The following is a 25,931-nucleotide window of genomic DNA, read 5'->3' as shown; positions in this document are numbered from 1 at the left end:
ATACCAATTAACACATTAAGATATTATATGTGTGGCATCTTCCCCCACCAAACAAGCTTTACAATGCCCACTTCTGCAGAGAGTATAAAAAAAGAGAAACAGCACACTTGGTGGGAATGTTAAGCAAATGAACAATGTATATCAAGAGCCTTACAATTGCACAAACTTTGTGACCTACTTTTTCACTTCTAGAAATTATTTGAGTAAATATGCAGAGATGTTTGCAGGAACCAGAATCCTCATGACACTTTTTAGTAATGCTAACAAACTAGGAACTTAACCTATAATTAAAGAATATTGTTGAAAGCCTCTTCCTTTGATGGCCATCTTAAATACCAATACAATCTTGAATTAAAAACAAGTAATCTACTGCTATACTGAATATTTTAACTTACAATCTTGAAGCCATCTTCCCAAAAAGTAAAAAGAAACAGGCAAGGTTGTGATGAAAACGAACACTGTACACTGTTGGTAGAAATGTAAATTGGTGCAGCCAATATAAGAAACAATATGAAAGTACCTCAAAAAATTAAAAACAAATATGACTATCATATGACCAATCCCTCTTCTGGGCATTGTATCCAAAGGAAATGAAATCACCACAACAAAAAGAAACCTGCATGGCCATGTTTACTGCATTACTATTCACAATAGCCAAGATATAGAAACAGCCTAAGTTTCTGTTGACAGATGAAAGGATAAAGAAAGTGTAGTATTTATCTCCACTGGAATATGACTGTGCCATTAAAAAAGAAGGAAATCTTGCCATCTGCAATATGGATTAACCTTGTGGCTATTATACTAAGGGAAATAAATAATACATAGAAAACATGATCTGATTTATACGTGGAATCTTAAAAAGTTGATCATAGAAACAGTGGAATCATGTTTAGTGAGGGTAGGAAGGCGGGAAGAACATGTCAGAGTACAAACTGAGTTATAAAATGAACATGTTCAATAGATGTAACATACAGTATGTGGAGGTGACATGTAAACTAATTCGGTGGTTATAATCATCACAAGATTCATGCACATCAAATTAGCACATTGTATACCTTGAAAGCATACAATTTTAAGACAAGTATGGTAGCGCATGCTTATAATCCTAAAACTCTGTGAGGCTGAGGTAAGAGGATCACAAGTTCGAGCCCAGTCTGGGAAACTGTCTCAAAGGGGTTGGGGAGACTTTGATGAAGTTCAGTATGAAGTTCCTGGATTCAATCTCAGTCACCACCACTCCCCAAAAAGAACATACTATTTTATTTGTCAAAATACCCCAATAAAGCTGAGGAACAAAAAAGGAGCACGGCCATCAAGCACATTACCATGGCAACATATCTCCTTTTTGACAGCTTTGATAAATAAGGGGAGCTAAATCATGAACTAACCAACCTATAAAACGAGGTAGGCTGAAATGTATACCAGTCCAAAGTATTTTAGAGAACTCAAGGGTGCAACCTTGTTTTTAGACAGTTCTTGATTCTAAATAAAGGATTCTACTTTTAAGAGAGACCTTCACTCTCAAAATCTGAGTTGCCTCAAACAAGAATGTAACATAAAAATCACGATACATAGGAAATGTTCAAAAGAACCTGACGAAGTCTGGAAAAGACTCAAGTTACAAAACAGCTCTCTTCAAATACTTGAAAAGTCATCAGAAGACAAGGTTTAGACACTAATAGTTCACAAAGTACAGTTCCTAAACCAGTTACATCAGCATCACCTGGGAACTTGTTAGCGATGTCTGGGGCCATACTCTGAAATCAGGGTTTTAAAAGAAGCTCTCCCAGTAATTTCACTGTTTGCTAAAGTTTGAGAACCACTAATCAGATTAAATAGTGTGTAGAACTTTGAGCTCATGGAAAGAAGCATTAGGGACAGGGGAAAGGGGTTTAATATAAGAAAAATCTTGTAGTGGTCCAAGCTATCATTTACAAAAGTTACTGAGTTAGTAAGTTAAACACTGGTAAAAAAAATATTATACAAAGGGTTCAAACATTTCATGAATGATTAAATCAGAAGATACTAAAGTCTGGTTCCTTTCTAACCCACTATTAGTCACCATACTGTCTCCCAAGGGAGACAACTCAAATCAATGTCTTCAAAAATCAAACTCACCATGTTATTTCAAACCAATCTTCCCAACTTATTCTAACTAAGATCTTGAGTCTCAAATTAGATTTTTAAGCAAAATTTTCATTAACTCTTCATTAGTGCTTACATTCAGTATATCAACAAGTTATATCAATTCATTATTATTACTTCGGTGTGGCAGAGGCTTTAAAAATATTTATTTTCAAAAAAAGAAGTACAAGGTAACTTCATATAGATTTCACTTCTAGTCAAGTAAATCTGAAGTGTACTGTGCATCCAGTTTACCTTATATACTAGAATATTAAAGACTCAAAGTAAAATCCTAGGATGGAAAAAAAAATCTGTTTATTATTATTTAACCTAAAGTTTTCCAAATTATCCCAAGGGCCATACAGTCCTACCAAAATACATAGACTTTCTGTTTCAAGCTCTGAAAAAACCCCTGATTTTTCTCAAATGTGTGACCAAGCTACAAATAATAATTTACTTTAACTGTAGTTAAGCAAAAGCTTTAAGAAGCTCATGAGGCAGTCAAAACATGTTCTGGCATAGATCCAAATCCAGAAGATAAAAAAACCAGGACTAAAATGCTATTTCTGACTTCTGGTAAAATATGCTTATGCCACTGTAACATGCCATCCCACTTTCAGATGTCCAAACTTACTTTTATTCTGAGAGTATAGCTCCTTTCTATTGTTTATAATTTTAGAATTCTCTACCACCTACAACCATTTCCTATTAAGGAAAATGGAAAGAAAACTTTGGGTATCCTTCCTACTCAAAAGCACTTCAGTGTCTGCCTGTTTTCTAAAATCTAGATGGGCACAGTACACTACATAGAGCAAAGTACAGCAATCAATGTGCTTGTAACATAGTGTACAGGCTAATGTAAAAACAGCAACTACAAAAATGACTTTTTATCAAAATCTGCTGCAGAAAATTTAAGTCAAACAAAGCATATGGATTTTGGAAAAATCACATGATACAAATGATAGATAAACACAAGGCAAGAATAGTTCTCAAACATATCACCTGCTCAAAGAATTAAATCACAGTTGTATATATGAACATACAAAATTACTTGAGTATTACTTTGACATATTTTAAAGAACTGAATATATATAACAAAAATTTGACACTAACTCATATGTTTTAGAAGCAGGTTTCAAATATGAAGAATTTTCAAGGTATTTCATGTACTAGATGGCTACACTTGAGACAAATAAAAACACTGAGGTATAGCACTATTTCAAATATTAAATAAAAAAGAAAAGAATTATGAGTTAGGGGATGCAGTGAGGAGAAATATACAGGCTAGGAGTAGGCAGGATGATCCAATGGCCACTGAAACACAGTCCTGAGATTAAGAGGTGCAACCCAGAAAAACAAAAGACAGCCAGTGATTTTTATCCCTCAGCTAGAAAACTTCCCAGGTTCCTTTAACTCATCAGACCCTTATCCCTCATATTATGATATTTGTTTTGGGAAACAAAAGTTCTCACAATTGATACAAACTGTTTTCTCAAGTCTGATTTAACTACTGTTAGGCTATGGTTACATTCAACTAAAATGGGCATATGTACCCAGATGTAAGGGCAAGTTACCCATGTCCCATTACAGGACTTTTAAAAATCCTGAACAAATACACAGTATTGAAGTGAATCACTTCAATCATCTTTCATTTATTAAGAACTTGCTCTGTTTAAGAAATTAAGCTAAATGCTGGGTAAGTTTAGGAAAAAACAATAATGGAAATCAAACCAAAATCTGGCTCCCAATGTATTTTTAATTTTAAAAACGGGCCTAGGTTGTTAATATTAACCATCAAGTGTCTTCCTGGTACTTAATCAACAGCATAGTTATAAAATTATCAGCTTTTATAGTGCGTGAACTATTCAAGTTAACTCTGCTGACATTTTAACAACTATTTCACCACTGTAATAAATAAGAGAAAATCATTTTTTGGAGGTTGAATGAGATGAAAGTTAATCTTCAAAGTCTTTTAATAACAGCTATTACAATAACTGAAGACATTGGTATCGACTAGAGGTACTTACACAAATAAATGTAAAAAAACTGGTCTATATTTCACATGCTGTCACTATTTAAAAAAACCCATACATGTCACTAACAGATAAGTAATAGAAACATCTGAATGCTCTCCAACTTTATAGTCTACTGTTACAACTTAAATGTTAGTTTGAAAATTGGCATATGATTTATATATTTCCATAAAAACTATGAAACTAAAATAAACATCCCTCCGAAAATAAGAAATGGAAAGAACTACTTTGGCTATATAAATCCTCAATACTCAATCCATACAGGCAAATTTGAAATCACTTAAGGAAGTCTGGCTTTTAAAAATAAGTTTATTTTAAAAGGGAAGAAAATTCATACCTTTAAACTGATGAAATGTGTAAATTTCCATCCATATACAACTGTGGGCACTACCAGTCTGAACCAGACTTTACGCAGACATGAAAATCTAACCAGTGGTAAAAAACTTATTATGGACTCCACTAAATTATTAAACTTACCTTTGTACAGAAAGTTCTGATCTTCCACACTGAGCAAAATGTGGTTAAATAAAATGATACCTAGATTTTGTTTTGTTTCCTCCCTAGGCAGAAGGTTAAAATCTGATCTAGCATAAAAAGTTGTGATTTTTACTTGTGCAGCCCTTTTTGATTAAGTAGAAACAACAACAAAAAACACAAAAAACAAGGCATTTACCATTATAACAGCATAAAAACTGAGGCCAGACAGTGTTACCTATTCAGGCCTTTTAACAACTTTGTTAACACTATTGGTTATATTATTCCACCTTTCTCTTAGTGTGAACTGATAACAATTATTTAGCTAATTTTATGTTATTAAAATACCTGCTGATTAGACAAGAACCAAAGTGTCTCTTAAAAGAAATATAAAATAAATAGCATCATTGAATTGCAATATTTCAAAATATCTAAAAATATAAAGTATTCTTGGGAAATGAGAAGAATCATTTCAAAATTTGTAATGAAAGTTGTTACAGCATTAAAGCATTACATAGAATTTATTTTAAGATGGAAGTTTAAAGATGCATATTTGATCTTGCACTTCAGAATTATTTTTAAGTCTAATAAAATATTTGCTTTTTAACAGAAAACAGACTTCATCAACAAATGAAGGTGATTATATTTTAAAAACAAAAAACTAAATAGATGAGTATGCTGAATAAAGAGAAAAAATTAATTTTATGATATTCAGTATAATGCTCAACAAACTGTCATAAAATAAAAAAAATTTGATGAAGCCAGTACCTTTGTTTCCCTAATAAAAACTGGCCCTTAAAAACAAAATCTGAACACAAAATAAGTGAATTAAAACATATATAAATAACCACCACTGTACTGTTTATCTCTTACCCAGCAAGGTAAGAAACAACCTTTTAATACTTTAATTTTGTGAGTATTAAACAACTAGTGTGAAAAACAAGCTGCATGTAAACTATTTCTACTGCCTCAGCTTCAATGACTAGCTGAGGCAACCTGTTATAGAAGGTGTTAATTGGCAATAGGAGTACAAGTCAGAAGCATGTTCCCCATCGTCCTAACCCAGCAAGGCTAGGTCATTAAAGTGGAAATGAATTCTTTCATGTCGACTTAACCCTTTCAGTGCATGATTTCAGCTGTTTTCTCTCAATTAATTTTTTAAAACACTTGTTACTTTTTAGAGTTAAAAAAGTGTTCCATAAATAAATAAATAAATAAATAAATAAAATAAAGCAAGCAAGCTGTTTGGCTGACAGTTCCAATGACCATATTATTCAGAAGAGAAGAACACACCAAGTTAATTGCAATGTAATGCTGCAACTCTCTCCTCTGAAGAACATAAACTAACTGTATTTATTTACTTTAACATTGAAAAGAAAATCAAGAATACAGCATTTAGAAATAGCTCAGAACCACTTAGTCATACAGAATTTCGATTTATATTTAGGTTTGAGGATTCAATAAGTTTACTATTAATCACCTTAATGTTCAGACAGAAGAGTAACAGTAATATTTTATACCCATTATGTCCATCCAAGTATCCCCAATATAGAAATATTTTGAAACGTATGAGTTAATACACCTTTCTAATTATGTTTCATTATTCTGATAAGGTGCACAGTCACAGCATATCCTGATGAATGGTTGCCAAAAAAGCCAAAATTCCTTTTATGGCAGGATCTCAGGTTTCCAGATGGCACATTAATTCTTAAAAAAAGAAAAAAAAAAAAAAAAGAAAAAAAGAAGAAAAGAAAATAAGAATGGAAATGTCAAAATAATGATGCATTACTTTTCAAATGCCACATTTATAAATACTAATATTCCCATATATTTTAATCATTTATATGAATTTTAAATAAAACTCAATTATATAAGCAGTATTCTAAATATTACAATTAAAAATGAACATACATATGCTGCAAATCTGAGAAATCTTGAAAGCACCGACTTTAATAAAAATTCATAATATCAGGGTGAGAATGTTTAAAAACCCATTTACCTAACACTATGTACTTACGATGATATTAGAGACATAATCTTAACCATTGTTGAAAAACAGCTGGGCTCCTGAATAACTATAGCCAACAATATGCTTATTCATTAGATATTTGATCAGTAAGGGCCAAGATAATAAGAAAAAATACAGTGGTTCAAGGGTATTTTAAAAAGGGAGAATTTTATGATTTTCTTGAACTTTCTCTTTTCTCTTTTTTTTTTTGTGGTACTAGTGATCGAACTCAGGACCTTGCGCTTGTGAAGAAGGCGCGGTGCCCACTGAGCTAAATCCCCAGCCCCCCACACTACACTCTATTATTCCTTTTCTACTTTATCCACATCCTCCTATGTCCTCCAATTGATTGACAAACGCAGTTCCTGCCTCTCTGAAAACGTTTGTTCCCTGAGTTCCTCCAATAGAGCAAATCTAAGTGGCTGCCCCAGAGCCAATATTTTGAGAATTTAAAATTTTCAGTGGGGAACAGGCAGTGGGGTGAAGTAATGTAACAGCAGGGAAAGGGGGAAAATGACACCATTACCTGGTTATAAAGAGACCTGATCAAAATAATGTAAGGGCTAGTAGCCTAGTGTACAATGCCCAATGGTGACATTTCTTTCCCTTTAAGACCACCCTTGATAGTCACTTTGAAACAATTTTCACCTACTTAAAAATGTGTGTTCACGTGTGTGTGAAATAGGGTGGAGAGCGTGAAGGATGCACAGGGAATGGGGAAAAAATAAGAACCAAGATACATCATGTACAGGTACAAGCACCTAATGATAAATGTAAACGTATTGTATACCTAAAGTGTAGCAATAAAAGAATTCAAGCAAAAAAAAAAAAAAAGCCATGAGCACCAATCACTTTGGATATCTATGTAATCTGTCTCACCACAACGTGGACTGACTGTCCTTCATTCTGGATGACTATCAATCTCCTCCTTTACAGCAAAAAAGGGGCAAGGACAGTGTTTGGTAAGTTTTGCTTTAAAGAAGCATTATTTGTAGAGGATCAGTTCACACTTCAGAAACCAGAAGATAATGTCAAACATTTGGGAGTGGCAAAACACGCTACTGTAATATAACTAGAAGTAGGGACCCAGAATCAAGCAGAAACTTGAAGGTCCTAGAGAAGAACATTAAGGAGTCAGAACTGTTCCACAACAGACACTGGTTCTTATCATCACCAGTAGTTCCAGCCCTTTCTACAATATTGTTCCAGTATAGCACCATGAATTTATTTAAGGTCTAAAACACATAAAATATAATTAGCCACAAATGAGTCCATAATTCACACATCTGTAATTCGTAATTCATAATTCATTAATTAATTCATCTTCCAAATTATTCTATGAAAATCCATGTATGGAATGTTACACACATACATACAAACACACATAAAATACATATTTTTACTTATTCATTCTACAATCACAGACTTAAGAGCCTACATGGCATGAACTGGCTTTGTAGCAGAAGGCAGTTAAAAAGCTTACAAAGTAGAAGGCAGGCGAAAAACAGTAAAGCCATAATTACAACACAGTAGATCAAGTAGAAAAATGGAAGCATGTACAGGAAGTATAGAAGTTATAGCAATCTATTTGATATAATCTTCCCTTATGCTAAGAACTGAAGAATATGTAGGCCTTTTCCAAGCAAAAATAAAGGAGGGCAGGACGGCATAAGGCACTCCAAGCAAAAAAAAGGCATATTGAAAGGCAAAGAGACACAAAAGATTATCCTATACATTATCATTCAAGTATTTCCAAACAATAAAATGGGCTGACTAAAGTATGAATACTAAGAAGTCAAATATGAGTTAATATTGCTTCAATTTCAATGGGTGCTCTTTTTTAAAGTCATGACTTTTTTTTAAAGCCATCTTTATTTTATTTATTTATTTTTCTTAAATTCTTTTATTGGTACACTTTAGGTATACATTTACACTTATCACTGGGTGCTTGTACCTGTACATGATGTATCTTGGTTCTTATTTTTTCCCCATTACCTGTGCGCCCTTCACCCCTCCACCCTCCCCTATTTACAAAGGCTTTGTTTCCATTTTTTTTTTCTTTTCTCATTTTTCCTTTCCATTCTTTCCTTTCCCCATCTCCTCCCACCACCCCTACCCCTTTGGACCTTTTCCTATTTCAAAGTATCAATTATTAGTTATTAATCCTTTCAGTCTTTATTTACACTCTGTTTCTCTCACTAAAGAAACTATTCGGTATTTACACATGCGTGTCTTATTTATTTCACTTAAGAGTATGGCCTCAATATGGATCCATTTAGCTATAAATGACTCTAGTTTCTCGTTCTTTATGGCTGAGTAGTACTCCATTTTATAAAAAAAACCACATCTTCTTTATCCAGTTTCCATTTAATGGGCACTCGGGCTGTTTCCAAGCTTTAGCTATGGAAACTGTGCCACAATAAACGTGGGTACACATATATCTCTGTGGTGTGATTCTTTTAATTCTTTTGGGAAAATACCCAGCAGGGGAATTGCTGGGTCAAATGGGAACTCCAGCCCTAGTTCTTTGAGGTATCCACACTGATTTCCATAGAGGTTGCACCAGTCTGCACTCCCACCAACAATGGAGAAGGGTTCCTTTCTCTCCACACCCCCACCAACATTTGTTATTGGTTGATTTCTTGATAGCAGCCACTCTTTCTGGGGTGAGGTGGAATCTCAGTGTTGTTTTCATCTGCATCTCTTGAATGACCAGTGATGTTGAACATTTTTTCATATGTTTATTTGCTGCTTTTACTTCTTTGTCTGAGAAATGTCTGTTCATTTCGGATGCCCATTTTTGAACTGGGTCTTTGAATCTGGGAGGTCTGATTTTTTTAGTTCTTTATATATTCTAGATAGTAGCCCTTTGCCTGAGGTACAGCTGCTAAAAATTTTTCCCCACATTGTACGTTGTCTGTTAGCTCTATTGGTCGTTTCTCTTGCAGTGCAGAAGCTTTTTAATAAGATGAAATCCCAGTTGTTGATTCTTTGTGCTAGTTCCCGTGCTACTGAGGTTTTGTTCATAAAGTCTTTTCCTATGGCAGTATCTTCAACAGTTCTACCTAACTTATCTTCCAGCAAGTTTAGCGTTTCTGTCTTAATATTTAGATCTTTAATCCACTTCAATCTTAGTTTAGTGCATGGTGATAGATATGTCTAGTTTTAATCTCTGACAGGTTGAAATCCAGTTTTTCCAACACCATTTATTAAATAGGCTATCTTTCCTCCAATGAGGGTGGTTGGCTCCTTTGTCAAAGATGAGGTGGCTGAGTATGTCTGAAGTTGTTTCTGCATCTTCTAATCTATTCTACTGATCCTTGGGTCTGTTTCTTTGCCAGTACCGTGCTGTTTTTATCACAGTAGTTAAAGCCATCTTTAATAGTAGAACTTTTTAAGATGGTAAGTGGACCTTAGCTATACTTCTGGATTTATAAAAAATATCTACCACTTAATATCAGTTTAAAGTTCTCCGACACACCTAAAAGAAACACACAGATATAAGACAAAATCTGAAGGGTAAGATTATGTGTTTTCCATGTAAAATGTTAATGTGTTATATAACAAGTGGGATTTCATTATTGGGTTATAAAGTGCTTCTCCAGTTTATAGAATTTATACAAACATTACATATGCCTCATATATAAATCCAGGGTATTCTCTTTAACACATGATTCTAAGAGCAAAACATTCTTTCAACAAATAATATTACAAAAAGCTGATTATAGTCATCCAAGCAATGGGCACCACTGGAGAAGATACAGAATTCATGGCTGGAATTAGTTGGATCACTGATCAAAGGAGCTGAAAGTTAAGTGGATGCTACCATGATCAGCTGTTAGAGACACTAAGCTATCATGAAAGCCAAGCCCTGGAAGTGCTACAAGGAATACTAGTAACCTTGTCTGTTTATGTGCATCCTGTACTACATTTGTACTTTTATTTCTGGAATGTTACTTATCTCTTTCAATTAAAGAAGAGAAATACAAAGAAACAACGTATTTTAAAAAGAGAAACCATTCAGATGAGAGGGAATCCAAAAATAGGTAAATATGCGCATGGGGGAAAAAAAAAAAAAGATCTGGGACCTGTGCATAGATACTATGACATGTATTAGGCTTATAAATAAATTAGATGTGGTGCTAGTCCTTAAAATGTATTGTGGATGGTTCCGCTGCCTGCCTTGCAAGCGCAAGGTCCCGAGTTAGATCCCCAGTACCAGAAAAAAAAAATGTATTGTGGGAGACAGAAAATACATGAGTAAATATAAAAATGAGTGTCTAACATAGGTTTGTGCCCAAATAATAGGAAAGAGAATACGTCTTGATGCTTTAATTAAAAACAAGGTCTAATTTTCAAAGAGCTTCTCTACCAAACAATAAAGATGTAAGCCTGTGGTTCTTAATGCTGTTTATACCTCAGAATTCATGAATTTAAAAATTCAGATACCTGGCCTCACCCTCAGATATTCTGATTCAACTGTCCCAGGTGAGGCTCTTGCATCTTTTTTTCCCTCTTTTTTTAACTTCCCAAATTATTCTAAGATACAGCCAGGATTGAGGATCCCAATACAAACCTATAAAGCAAACGATTTCATTATTGTGAGATTAATGATATGACATGAGGTGAGTTTGTTCACATAGCTAGCTTGAAATTTCAGAGGTCTAGAGTTAAATGCTAAATGCATCAAATTTCTATATTACTACAAAGTTCTAAAATAATTTTAACTGAGATATATAAGTTTACAGAGTGTCACAGAGGTATGAAATAGAGACATTAGCCAGGTTTAGAGACATTTCTGATCTCTTTAAGTTAGGTATGGACATGTAACTTGCTTTAGCCAGTGAAAAAGAAGTGACTCATGTCACTTCCAATGATGGCTTTTAAAAAGCCATTGTTTAATGTCACTGTAGGCAGCTTGAGTCCATGAATAACAATACCACAGAACAAAGTACCCAGCTGACCCATGATCCAAGAGTGAAAAAGAAAGCACTGTGGATTTAAGCCACTGAGATTTAGTAGTCGTTTATAAACAATGACCCAGCGTTCCTAACTGACATAACATAAAGGACTTCTGGGAGGAACGGAGGAGAAAAGGATCATTTAAGCAAACTGGAAGGCAAGTTAGTAGTAAACTTATTAAACAAGTAATAGAAGCAAAGAGCATTCATTCAGAAAGAACATCTTACACATTCCTACAATGGACAAGCAGAATGGCATGGAACACTCAAGGAATTACAAATACTGGCTAGTTTAGAATATGAGGAGGCTGAAGCAGGGACAAATCATGAAGAACCAAAAATGTAGAGATCAACTCACTAAAGCATCACAGAGCCATTCTGTGAAGAGGTACCAGTCTATGACCTTCTATCTGCCCTAGCATACCTAAGTGACAGGCCACTCTCAGCTGCACAATAGCATCCTACCCCACATTATCTTAGAAAACTCCCAAATGATTTTGATCACACCCTTTGAGGAGAGAGGACCCTCTGACCCCCCTCCCCTTGAGAGAGTCTATATGGTGGCCTTTACGACTGTAATTTTTATCCAACAGTGAGGAAGACAACGAGGCCTTATTCTGGTTGTTAAAATAAATGAATAAAACAATCACGTTCATATTTTAGAAAGGACTCTGGCATTTCTCGCTGGTGGTAAAAAAATTTACTAAGGAAGACTGGTGACAAGGCAGATACAGGTAAGATTTTTAAAAGTCCTGATTTAAGCAAAGGCAGTAATAGAAGATAAGATAAGAAACATACTCAAGATAGTTTTAGGAAGCAAGGATCCCGTACAATACTTGGAGACTGATTATCCTGGAGAAACAGAGAAGTACAAACAATATAGATGCAGGTTTTACCTTGGTCTGCTAGGTATATCAACACAATTAATCAAAATAAGGAATATCTTCAGACTATAATCCAAATCTCCAGAATCTTAAAACTTCCTTATACCTGTAATATAGCACTCTGGTGACTAAATATGCACATAGTTATGTGAACGTGAAATTCATTATATCCCATTTTAACTAATTTTGTTTTTACTCTTGTTGCAAATTATCTAAGACAGTGATGGTGAACCTATGGCACACATGCCACACTGGACTGTTTGTATCATTAAAAGCTCTAAAAGGTTTGCTATCACTGATCTAAGATCTCTTTTGCTTTCTATTTCACTAATAGAGATCAGACATTACAATGTTCAAAGTAAACCTAAGTGTAATAACACTCTATCTGGTCTGCAAATAGATAGTTAGGCCCTGCCCAAAGAACAATTTAAGACCAAAAAATTATAGTAGTTGTGCCCTTAAAATTAAACATCATAACATGTAGTTCTAGTGGGACTTATTTACTTCCTTCTTGATATAAATTAATGAAACTCTTCACACTCAAGATTGCTCAATAAAAATACATGCTACAGAAGTTAAATTTGAATTACGGATATTTTAATAAGTACATTCCATGCAATATTTGGAATATATATATATATATACACATATAAAAATTATTTGTGTATTTCAAATTTAAATTTAAGTAGACATCTAGTATTTTTTTTTCCATTAAGTTTATTGGTACATCTTAGTTATAAAAAAGTTACATTCATCATTGGGATCTTGTACTTTTACATGACGTACCTTGGTTCTTATTTTTTCCCCATTCCCCTGCCTTCCCTTCATCCCCTCCACCCTTCCCTATTTACAAAGACTATTTTTCCATTTTTTTCCTTTTCTCATATTTTTTCTTTTCCCTTCTTTCCTTTCCCCTACCCCACCCACTTCCCCTACTCCTTTAGACCTTTTCTTCCTATTACACAATATCAATTATACATTTTTTAAATTACAATATCAAGATTTAGAGGACATTACCACAGATTTGACAGAATTTAAGAGGATACAGAAAGCATATTACAAAAATCTTTTTTGAAATAAAGTATAAAGTACCTTGGAAGACAAATTAATGAAACTGACTCTGGAGGAAATATAAATTTTGAATAGCACCTATGAAAGAAAGTATATTTCTAGTTTGAAAACCTACCTATGTGACAACAGCAGGCTCATATACATTTTAACTGATAAATTATATCAAACATTTAAAGCAGAAAAAAGAAGGAATATGTCTCCCTTCATTTTAGGAAATCAACATTGTGCTAATACTAAAACTGGATAAAGATAATAGAAAAGTATAACCATAAATAAAAATTTGTTTAACAAAACAAACTATTAGAAGTCAGATCTAGCAGAATGTAGTTAAGTGGTTTTATTATAGAGATGGCAGCGTTGGTTAAGCATTGGAAGATCCACCCCCTTAAGTCATCATTTTAACAAAGGAAAGGAAAAAGCCATATGATTCTATCAGTAGTTGCAGAAAAAGTACTGGACTAAATTCTACAGCTGTTCATGGTAAAAGCTATCAGGAGACTAGAAGTAGAACAGAACCTTCTCAACAGATAAAAGACATGTACTCCATACTTGCATACTTTCCTTATGCCAACATTGCCTTGATTACTGTAGCTTTAGAAGTCTTAAAATTAGGCATTAAATGTCTTCCAACACTGTTATTTTTTTTTCTTTTTACTTTTCCAGGTCCTTTCTACTCCTACATAACTTTTAAATTTCAATATCCAATTCTTCATTTATAGCAAGTATACATAGATCTGAATTTTTATGTATGTTGTGTTTTCTAATCCTGCTAAATTCAAATACAAGTTCTAGGGGCTTCTAGAGATTTCTTTGTATTTTCTCTGTAGGTGATTATTTCATCTACATACAAAGATTTTACTTCTACCTTGCCAATCCTTTGCTATTTATTTTTATTGCCAGACCATTTTGGTTTGGGCCTATGTTTCAAAGTTTAATGAACAGATGAAGAGTACGCCTATCTCCCCTTGTTCCCCACCTTAGGGAGAAAGCATTGTATCTTTTCCATTCATATAAGGTGTTTTTGCAGGAAGTATGGAGTATGTGTCTTTTATGTGTTGACATCTAGTATTTGTATTTGCTAAACCTATCAACCTTATCCCAAAGTAACTATAGGAACTTTATATTTTAAGACCCTTTCACAATTTAAGAGCAACTTCTTTTTTTTTTTTTTTGGTACCGGGGACGGAACTCAGGACCTTGCGTTTGCAAGGCAGGCTGCGGCACCACTGAGTTAATCCCCGGCCTAAGAGCAATTTCTTTATATTACCATATATACCAACAACTTTCTCAAAATCTGTTATCACTTTATCTTTAAGCAATACCTTTTAGACTAACCCACCTTCACTAAACACCCACAATTCCTCCTTATGAAAACACACATCTTAATGATAGATATATTTTCATTCTTACTATAAATCAGTATCTACTTTCAAGTATCTTCTCTCTCTAAATGCTAAAATAATCATCCACTAACTGACAAACGGATCTTTTACTGTAGACAAGAAAACATTCACAGTTCAGAGGATACAGTGCATACAGCCCTACTATTCTAATACATCCACCCCTCACCCAATCTGGCTGACATTGGACTCTTCTCCATCCAATAAGGAGCATTCCTCAGCTGCTTACTGTTTGTGCTATACACCCTTCTCATCCTGTAAGTCTCCATTAAACCAAGCACTACTTAAAGGCTTGGCATTCACTTGTTTGTAACTTCACACAGCATCTGGATCAGTGTTCTGCATATTACTATTGTTAACTGGTAGAATAACTTAATACATAAGTTAAAAAAAAGTTTAAAGAAGGCTACGGATATAACTGAAAAAAATCCCACACTAAAGAAAGAGTATCAAACATATCTAAAAAATGCACAATAAATAACTTCAATCTCTTTATATAGTTTTAGCTTTTATTTTTGACTATCTCACTCACAAACATGCCAAGTAGGCATTCTATTGCTTCTGTGAGCCAGGCTACATGCAAATACCAAAGGCAATCCTTTACTTGTGTGGTCTCCATTTAGAACTTTAGGTCCCTTCTTGCAGAAGGGTAAGTATACCCAAAAGACAAAATAAATGACAGACTAGAGAAAAGGGAACTAGCAAACCAATTAGGCAGCAGATTGAGCACAGGGGCCATTCACTTAAGAGATCTGATCTTTCTCAGGCCCAAGAGTACAAAGCTGCCTCTAGCAATGAAAGAGGCCAATGAGGTAGGTATGTGAGCATTAAAGAACAATGAGCTAAGTGAAATCCATCCAGAGTGAACAATGAATATTTTTTCTAATGTAATTTGCTTTGTTACTTTTAAAACTCATTATGAAATATTAAGAAACACTAAAAATAAAATGAATACTATAATAAACTCACTAACCAGTTTATGAAATAAAGTATCACTAAAGCAGATGAACTGAAGCACTTGTATCCTTTTCCCGTCATTGACTCCATCTTCACTCCATAACCCCCAGGTTGCCACTGCTTTATACTTTTACAACACAATTATACACAGGCATTATGGTATTATGTTGCATGTTTCTAAAGTGTGTTTTGCTTTCTACTTCAGTATTTTATTATGAACTAAATATCCTGAAACACGAAAATCATTCATTTTCACTATTTTACAAAATTCTACTGCTAAGCACAATTACACACATGTTGTTGTACTGTTGGACAGGTTGCTTCCTTTTTTTTTTTCTTTTTTTTGATATTACCAAATAGCAATTCAAAACTATAGCCTCTGGGCAAACCAACTTACTGGTTCTTTAAAATAAAATTTTATTGGAACACAGGTCCATTCATTTTTGTACGATGGCTGCTTTAGCACTACAATGAATAGCAGAGTGGACTGTGTATTTTTCATTGAGAGACACATGGTTCAGAAGCCTAAAATATTTACTATATATCCCCATAAGAAAAAGATTACCAGACTCTGTTGTAAACAATGTTGTTATGAATGTTTTAGTATCCCTGAGGGAGACTTTCTTTAGGGAATATAATTAGGAGAAGATTTATTCAGTTGTAGGGTAGGCAGATCTTTATTACTATAAAATTACGTCTAAATGTTTTCCAAGGTGGCTGTATACTACCACGGGCTTATACATGCTTACAGGACACTTGTGTCTCTTCCAATGTTTTTACCTTTTGCCTATTGTTCATCTTTTCATTTTACTAGTATGGATTAATATTACATAATGGTGGAGTTGGTTTTATGTCCTTCCCATCTCTCAAAGTTTATCTCCTGGTTTCCTGTCATCTCTCACTTATTTGTTCCTTTTTTGGTTTGTTTATTTATTTAGATTCTCATATAAGAAGAGATATGAAATACTTAACTTTCTGAGTCTGGCTAATTTCACTTAACATAATGGTTTCTAGTTCTATCCATTTTCCTGCAAATGACATGATTTTTTTCTTCTTTGTCTTTTGCTATATTTAAGTGAGTATCTTTTTTTGGTGTTGATTCATAGAAGCTCAAAATATATACTGATAACTAATGCTTTGTCAATTATATGCTAGAAAATCTTTCCAATCAGTAGCCTTTATTTCTTCATGCCTCAGATGAACCTGAAAAATGAGGATTACAACAATAATCCAACAATAGAGTTGTAAAGATTATATGACTTAATATATTAAAATACTTAGAATTCAAAGAATGCCTGGCATATAGTAAGTGCTCCACAAATGTTAACTACTTATTTTTTATGACAATTTTAGAGGAAAATAAATTTTAAGTGTCAAAATAAATCAATCTATCCCTTTATTATTTGTATTTTCTATCTTATTTAAGAAATCCTGCCCTATATTTCCAATTTCAAGTACTCAAAGCAATACAAGGTCTCAATCTCACTTTAATATTCACTACCACTGAATATTAAGGAAGAAAAAAAAGCATTCTCATTTAACTACTCAATTTGAGCAAATTTTAAAATGTAATTTGTATTTTAAAACTAAGCTCTCTGAAGTCCAAATAGAAAACTGTGCAGAATATCTATTTCAACAAAATTTTCCCATTAAATAGTAAATAAAAGGGATACTTATTTAAATCTGAGACAGTAACAGAGATTAAATTTCCATTCCACCTGAAATAAATTAAAAATGGGCAAAACAAAACAAAAAGAATAAAAATAAAACTATATGAAACTATAGTTGGTAAGAGGCCACTGTGATCAGGCAACAAAGGACAACGATCGCTGGGAAATGGGAAACAAGGTAGACCCTACTACTACCCTTGCTTACTGCCATGAGACAATTTCCACAGAGAAGAACCCAGGCAGTCTAGTGGACTAAGCTGAGGTGATGGAGCTGAAATTACTGGAAGACCTAAACAGCCAAAGTTATCTGATGGAATACCAGAGATAGAATAGCTGCAAAAGGAGAAAACACTCTAGAGATCTTCAGATCACTAGTACTCAGCTAAGTACTCATAGGACTAGTGATAGGAAACTACTAAAGTCTAGGCAATTGCCCAAAAGGATTAGAGGGAAAATATCTAACTCCTACAATACTGGAAACTGACTATTCCCACCATCAAATGAAAATTTCAAAATTCACAAGGCACAGATCAGACAGAAGATATGTACTTCAATAGCAGAGAACAATGAGCCCTGAATAAGGCACTGTACCAGTTTCAACCAACAAATAGTAAAACCAAAACTAGAAAGACTCAAAAAAAAAAGTTCCAAGTAACTCAACTGCATCCCATAACAAATATAAAAAATAGCCAATATACAAGGTAAAATTCACAGTATCAGACATCTAATAAAAACTTACTTTTTTTTTTTTTTTTTTTGGTACCGGGGATTGAACTCTGGTCCTTGTGCTTGCAAGGCAGGCAGCACAACCACTGAGCTAAATCCCCAGCCCTAAAAAATTACCATTTAAAGAGGAAAAAAAATATGATCCCCAGTGAGAAGATAAAACAATCCACTGAAATCAAGAAGTAACATAGTTGTTAAAATTAGCAAAGACATTAAAAAGTTATTAAAACTGTCTAAATGTTAAGCAGAGATGTGGAAAATATAAAACCCACTCGAATCAAACGACATAAAAACCACAATATATTAGTGGCAACAGGATAAAACAGTGAACAGAGAGAAGGCTAGTTGAACTTTATCTCTAGGAGTGTCAATTGTTAGAAGAAAAAATGCTACCAAATGAAAAATATACTAGATGGAATTAACACAAAATTAAACCTTGCACAAGAAAAAAATGAACTTGAAGGCATAGCAGTAGAAAATAAAACACACAAATCCAAAACACAGGAAATAAACAGAACCATCAATAATTGCATAAAATTACATGTTTTTACATATTTTAACCTGAAACTTTGTACTCATCTACACAAAGGAAAGAGCAACACTGGAAACAATAACTACTTGGATAATTAGGACTTTTTCCTTCACTAACTCTTTTAAAGAGATTAAACAGTATAGCAGTTACTCAACAAATTAAAAATACTTAGCATAGTTTATGATTATTTATGACATTTGCCCTAAATTTATGCATTGAAACCCTATACCCTAATGGGCCTTACAGAGGTAATCAGGTTGTGAGGGTGGAATCCTTATATATAGGATTGGTGTCCTCATAAAAGAAATCCTAGAGAGCTATTTCCTTCTGCCGTGTGAGGATAAAGTGGGCCCACACCAGAAACTAATCACACTGACACTCTGATCTCAAACTTTCAGATTCTAGAACTGTAAGAAATAAAAAGTTTGAACCATCCAGTTTATGGTAATTTAACTGACTAAGACAGTATATGATCTAGCAATTCTACTTTAAGTGTATCTCCAAAAGAACTGAAATTAGAGACTGAAAAAAGAGGTATTTCTGCACCAACATTCACAGCACAATTTTTCACAATAGCTAAACCCAACTACCTATCAATGGAAGAATAGATAATCAAGTCACTATACAAATACGAGTATTTCTTTAAAAAGGAATGAAATTCTGACACATACTACAAAATAGATGAAGATATAACATTAAGTAAAATAACCTAGTCACAAAAGGAGAAATACTGTATGAATGTACTTACACAATTTAAATGGCATTTTCAGATTCTAAGACAGGAAATAGAATAGTAGTTGCCAGGGATGGGAGCAAGAGGAGAGAAGGTAGAAAGAGAATTGTTTTTGAATGAATACAATGTTTCAGTTTACAACTATGAAAAAATTATGCAGATGAATTGTGGTGATGGTTGTACAATAATGTGCCTGTATTTAATGTCATTAAACTACTTACTGAAAAATGATTAAGATAATATATTTTGAGTTATGTATACTTATTACAATTAAAAATAGATTATCTATAGACAAAAATAATTAAAATATATTTTAGAGTTCCAACAATATTCAAAGGTCCAGAAGCAAGATATAAACCACACCACTGTAGCATTCGTATAAGGGAAATAATACATGAATTGAAGATATAATATAGTAATTTGTATGGTATAACCAGCTTAGTATTAGAATATGAAAAGACACCAAACAGAAATCAGAGATAATAATTCTGTTGAAAGTATGAGCAGGAGAAATATCCAATGTGAGAACAGTGTATAAGAACTAGAACAGGGCTGATGCAGGTGACCATATACTCAGAGATACCTTAATAACAATTAGAGAACATGGAAAATGCATCCAACAACCGCTAGATAACTAGAATTGACATCATGAACAGAATATAAAACCTATTTACAGAAATAATAGAAAATGTTTCAAGTAAGGGAAAAGAATTTAATATATACAGTTAAGTGAGATATACAGAAGCCCAGGTATCCAGGATCAGAAAAACACTTCTCCAAGACACATCATAGTCAAACTCTCAGAAGTCTAACAGAAGGACAGAATCTTAAAAGATATTAGAGAAAAGCAAAAAATCACTTTTAAAGGTAAATCCTTAAGAATTACACCAGACTTCTCGAAACAAACCTTAAAGGTCAGGAGAGCTTGGAGTGAAATGTTTCAAGCCCTAAAAGAAAACAGTATCTGACTGAGACTCACATATATCCTGAAAAAATTGCTTTTAAAACTGATGGAGAAATAAGGTCTTCCCATGACAAAGAGCACCAAAATAAATTCATGACCACCAAATCAACACTCCAAAAAATTCTCAAGGATATCCTAGAGACAAGCAAACAATGATTAAAAAAAAGGAATGGAATGAATATAGTCAGATTGGATCAAGAAACAAAACCCAACAGTATGCTACATACAAGAAACACAATTCAAAAAGCAATTCATATACTAAAAATCAAAGGATGGAAAACAATATTCCATTCAAGGAGAACTGAAAAACTGTCAGGAGTAGCCACTGTATTTTCAGACAAAGCAGACTTTAGGCCAAAACTTAGCAGAAGAGACCAAAAAGGTACTACACGTCAGAGATTTAGCTCAGTGGCATCGAGTGCACCTGCCTGCCTGCCTGACAGGTGCAAGGTCCTGAGTTTGATCCCTGGTACCAGAAAAAAAAAAAGAAGAAGGTACTACAAACTGGTTAAGGGAACAATTCAATAGGAAGGGATAACAAATGTAAATATATATGTACCAAGGACATTCAACTTCATAAAACAAATACTACTGAATTAGATAAACATCAACACAATTTTAGTGGGGAACCTCTGGAGCCCACTATCACAAATAGACCAATGAGAAAGAGAAGGAAGGAAGGAAGGAAGGAAGGAAAGAAGGAAGGGAGAAAAAAGAAAGAAACTTAATAGATATTTACAGAGTTTCCCCAAGAACAGACTACATATACTTCTAAGCATCACATGAGGCATTCTCCAGAACAGACCATAGTAGCCCAGAAAGCATGCTTACATAAATACAACAGAGCCTAAAAGATCCCATTATATTATAAGATCATAATGCAATAAAACTAGAAACCAATTGCCAAAGGAACCACAGATATTAGGCAAACATCTGAAAACTAAGTAATACATTCTTGAGTATCAATGGGTCACAGAAGAAATCAAGGAAGAAATTAGTTCCTAAAATCAAACAATAATGCCATACATCATACCAGAACTTATGGAATATAATAAAACCAGTCCTAAGAGGGAAGTTTATAGGTATAAATGACCACATCAAAAAAACAGAACAAACCCAAATAAATAAGCTAATGATACACTTCAAATTCTTAGAAAAACAAGAATACAAATCTAAAGCTAGTACAAGGAAGGAAATTATAAAGATCAGAGCAGAAATTACATAAATTGAAAATAAAAATTACAAGGAACAAATGATTCTCTCTCTCTCTCTTTTTTTTGGTACCAGGGATCGAACTCGGGTCCTTGTGCTTGTGGGGCAGGTGGCAGAACCACTGAGCTAAATCCTTGGCCCACTGATTCTCTTTTTTTCACCACCAAGTACTAGGGATCGAACTCAGGACCTTGCGCTTGGCAGGCAGGCACAGCACTGGTGAGCTACATTACTGGCCCAAGAATCAATGATTCTAAGAGCTGCTTCTTTGAAAGAATAAACAAAATAGACCAGCCCTTAGTTAATCCTATCAAAAAAAAGAAAAGATCCATATCAAAGCAACAACTCACATCAACGCAATTAGAAACAAAAAAAGTAAAATTACAAAGAACACAGTTGAAATCAAGAATATTATTAGTAACTACTTCTACAAACTTTAATTTGAGGATCCAGAAAAAATGGATAGATTCCTAGATACATATGAATTACCAAAACTGAACCAAAAAAATACAAAACCCCTGAATAATCCAGTAAAAGGCAATAAAATGGAGGTGGTAATAAAAAACCTAACTACTAAGAAAAGCCCAGGACCCTATGTATTCATCACTGAATCCTATAAGAACTTCAGAGAAGATTTAATGTCAATATTGCTCAAGCTCTTTAATAAAACTGAAAGGAAAGGAATATGGTCAAACTCATTTCTGGATGTTAGTATTACCTTGATTCCAAAACCAGACAAGAACACAGCTGATAAAGAAAACTACAGGCCTTTCTCTATAATAAATATAGATGAAAAGATCCTCAACATGGTACTGGCAAACAGTGCAATCATGACCAAGTTGGCTTCATCTCAGGAATGCACGGATGGTTCAACATTCACAAATCAGTAAATGTAATACATCACATAAACAGAATCAAAGTAAAAAAATCACACAGTCATCTCAATAGATGCAGAAAAAGTCTCTGGCCAAAGAAAACATCCATTCACAATAAAAACCCTAAAGAAAATTGGTGCAGAAGGACTTAATCTCAAGCTGATAAAAGCCATTTATGACAAATCTACTGCCAATATATTAAACGAGGGAAAAGTGAAAGCTTTTCCTCCAATATTAGAAAGACTATTATCACACTACTGTTCAATATATTTCTTGAAACTTTAGACAGAGCAATCAGGCAAGTGAGAGTTATAAAGAGGATATGTATAGGAAAAGAAGTCAAACTATCCTTATTTGCAGACAACATGATTCCTTACATAGAAGACCCAAAAAATTCCACCAAGGCTAATAAACCACTAATAAACTCAGCAAGGTAGCAAGATATAAAATCAACACACAAAAATCAATAGCATTCTAGAACACCAATAATGAATCCACCAAATGAAAAATTAGAAAAAATATCATTCATAATAGCATCAAGAAAAATTAAGTACTTAGGAATTAACAAAGGAGGTGATAGCCTTTGTAACAAAAACTATAGTACTCTAAAAAATAGATCAAAGAAGACATCAAAAATAGAAAGATACATATCCCCTGTTCATGGATAGGTAGAACCAATATTGTCAAATGGCCATACTTCCAAAACTGATATACATATTCAATACAATCCCAATCAAAATACAAGCAGCATTCCTCAGCGAACCAGAGAAAACGAACAGACACTTTTCAGATGTACAAACAAAAAAATCTTCAATGTCTCTGGCCATCAGAGAAATAAAAATTAAAAGAACACTGAGATACCATCTTACTTCAGAAAGAATGGTTATCATCAAAAAATCAAATAATAACAAATGCTGGTGAGGCTGTGGAGAAAAAGGAACCCTCCTACACAGTTGGATGGAATGTAAACTGGTACAACCATTATGGAAATCAGTATGGAGATTCCTAAAAAAATGTAAAAGTAGAAATTCCATTCAATCCAGATATTTTCCTCCAAGTATCTTCCCAAAAGAGTTATAGAAGTCATAGTACAGTGATATATACATATCCATGTTTCTAGCAGCACAATTCATAATAGCTAAATCTTGGAAGCAGCCTATATGTTCATCAACAGAAGAATGGATAAAGAAAATGTTTTTTATACACAATGGAGTACTGCACTCTGTCATAAAGAAGGATATGTTTAAGTCATTTGGAGGAAAATGGATACACCTTGAGACCACAGTGTTGAATGAAATCAGACACACAGCTTAAATATCACATGGTTTCTCTTATATGAGAAACCCAAAGTGTAAGCAAATTAAAGAGCAAAATAAAGACAGCAAATAGAAATGGGTTACATGTCTTTTGTAAACGAAAGTGGACCAAGAAGTGGGGGGAGGGTTAAAAAGAATTAGGATGTGTTATGTACATGTACCAACTTCCCATGATGAATATATTGATATGTGCAGCAAATATGTACTAATAAAAAAATTTGGGGGGGTACCAGGGATTGAACTCAGGACCTTGTGCTTGCCAGGCAGGCATGGCGCCACTGAGCTACATTCCCGGCCCTACTAATACAAATTTTTAAAAATCACATTCCTTCAGAAATGCTCAATTTTTAAAAATTTGAGCAGTTTTCTGTATTTTAAAAAAATCTCTTGGTTCTATCTACAATGTAACTATATTATAACATCTGCATTCACGTACAAACCACAGTTTGAAAAATTTCAATTCTTGTAACTTAAAGTTCCAAAGATAGTTCCATGAATTGAAAGAAATTCTGGTCAAAAAAGGCAATCTAATTTAAGGATGCTTAAACAAAGTTCTACAACTCACCACAATGCTATGAGCTTGGAGATCACAAAACATTTTTAGATTCTTGTCAATTTTGATCTTCCTAACAATTAAGGAGTCAGAGAGGTATGATCTTATTTTTAAAAACACACAGGTAGGACAGTAAATGTAAAACACACAGGTAGGAAAGTAAATAATTTGGGTATCCTACAGCCAGGAGTTACATTCAGCAATAAACCCACATCTCCTGGTCCATGGTCCAATTCTCTTTCTGCTACAGTATATCATCTCAATTATTGCAAGTGTACCTTACTGTTTACATAAAATACTTTGAAAAATATATTACTGCTTAAAGTTGCTTGTACTGGCAACCATGAGAATACCAGTATGAACTAAGAATGACCATGTGCACCACATAATTCTTTTAAGCTCAGTGCATGAAGAAGTTAACAATGTCTATCAACAACCTGATTACATGTTCATAATCAGGCTATAATGCATATGTCTCACTGCTAGGGGGCTCTGATTTGAATGTGTTATGTTCCCACTATCTTGAACTGGTGGTACATGGATGACTGTCCCATACGGCGGCATAGGACAGTCCCATCCGGTGGTATAAGCCACCTGACAGGCCAGTCATGCATGTACCAACAATGAATCAAGCCAGTGAGAATGTGTTAAACCTCTTCCAAACTAAATTACTGTTGAAGAGTTTAGATATTTTGAAGTCAGCCTAAATCTGAGGTTGAATCTTTATTGCTTAATGCTAAGACTCACTTTTTCTTGTGAATCAGGCTAATTATACCACAAGGTACCGGTTAATATGAAAATAAATGAGATAAAATATGGAATATATTTGGTATATAGCCCGGCACATAACTGTTATTCCTCCTACTACTTCTAACAAATCTTTAATATTTAGATTACTAGTGTCTGCCATAAAGTAGCAATTTTAATTTCACCATAATAAATATGCCTTAGAAATACTAAATTTAGATAGAAAAGTTTAATACTTTGTTATTTCCTTAGCTGAGTTTCATATATAAATATTTACTCATATTTAAAAGATGAGAAGAAAAAAGCAGAGCATACCTCTTTCTTGCTCTTACACAAACTTGAAACTAATTCTTTTATTTTATTTTTTTTTTTGGTACCGGGGATCGAACTCGGGTCCTTGCGCTTGTGCAGCAGGCGGCAAAACCACTGAGCTAAATCCCCGGCCTTGAAACTAATTCTTAATCTGTAAATTTGTAAAATTTTTGGTTGAAATTATCTAATTTTTCTCTACATAACTCCTGAATAAGTTATTTTTAAAGTTATCCACTCATATGACAGTACAAAGTGTTAACAAATGACTTTAATATTTATGAAGAAAGTCAAGGAAAATTTAAAATGAGTTAATAGTTGCCACTGAGTTAAGAATATAGTATAAAAATCACAGTGGTCAAGGAATCAAATTGCAAAGTTT

The 25,931-nt window shown here is 33.7% G+C and overlaps 1 protein-coding gene across 4 annotated transcripts in view; it reads right to left on the bottom strand.

Annotated features, from left to right (window-relative positions):
• Positions 1–25,931, bottom strand: part of Psmd14 (proteasome 26S subunit, non-ATPase 14) — a 92,830-nt gene that overhangs the window by 45,405 nt on the left and 21,494 nt on the right. For 2 of the 4 annotated variants that reach the window (XM_013076154.3, XM_021265657.2), the window contains one exon: positions 6,214–6,338. The exons of the other annotated variants lie outside the window; for them this stretch is intronic. The gene's annotated coding sequence lies outside the window, so the exon portion shown is untranslated. The remainder of the gene's footprint in view (positions 1–6,213; positions 6,339–25,931) is intronic. 4 annotated transcript variants of the gene reach the window in all.

Source organism: Heterocephalus glaber, unplaced genomic scaffold (assembly GCF_053883595.1).
Source record: "Heterocephalus glaber isolate CG9 unplaced genomic scaffold, H.glaber_assembly_v1.0 deba00000347, whole genome shotgun sequence".
Classification (NCBI taxonomy): domain Eukaryota; kingdom Metazoa; phylum Chordata; class Mammalia; order Rodentia; family Bathyergidae; genus Heterocephalus; species Heterocephalus glaber.
This window is presented reverse-complemented; position numbering and strand designations above follow the sequence as displayed.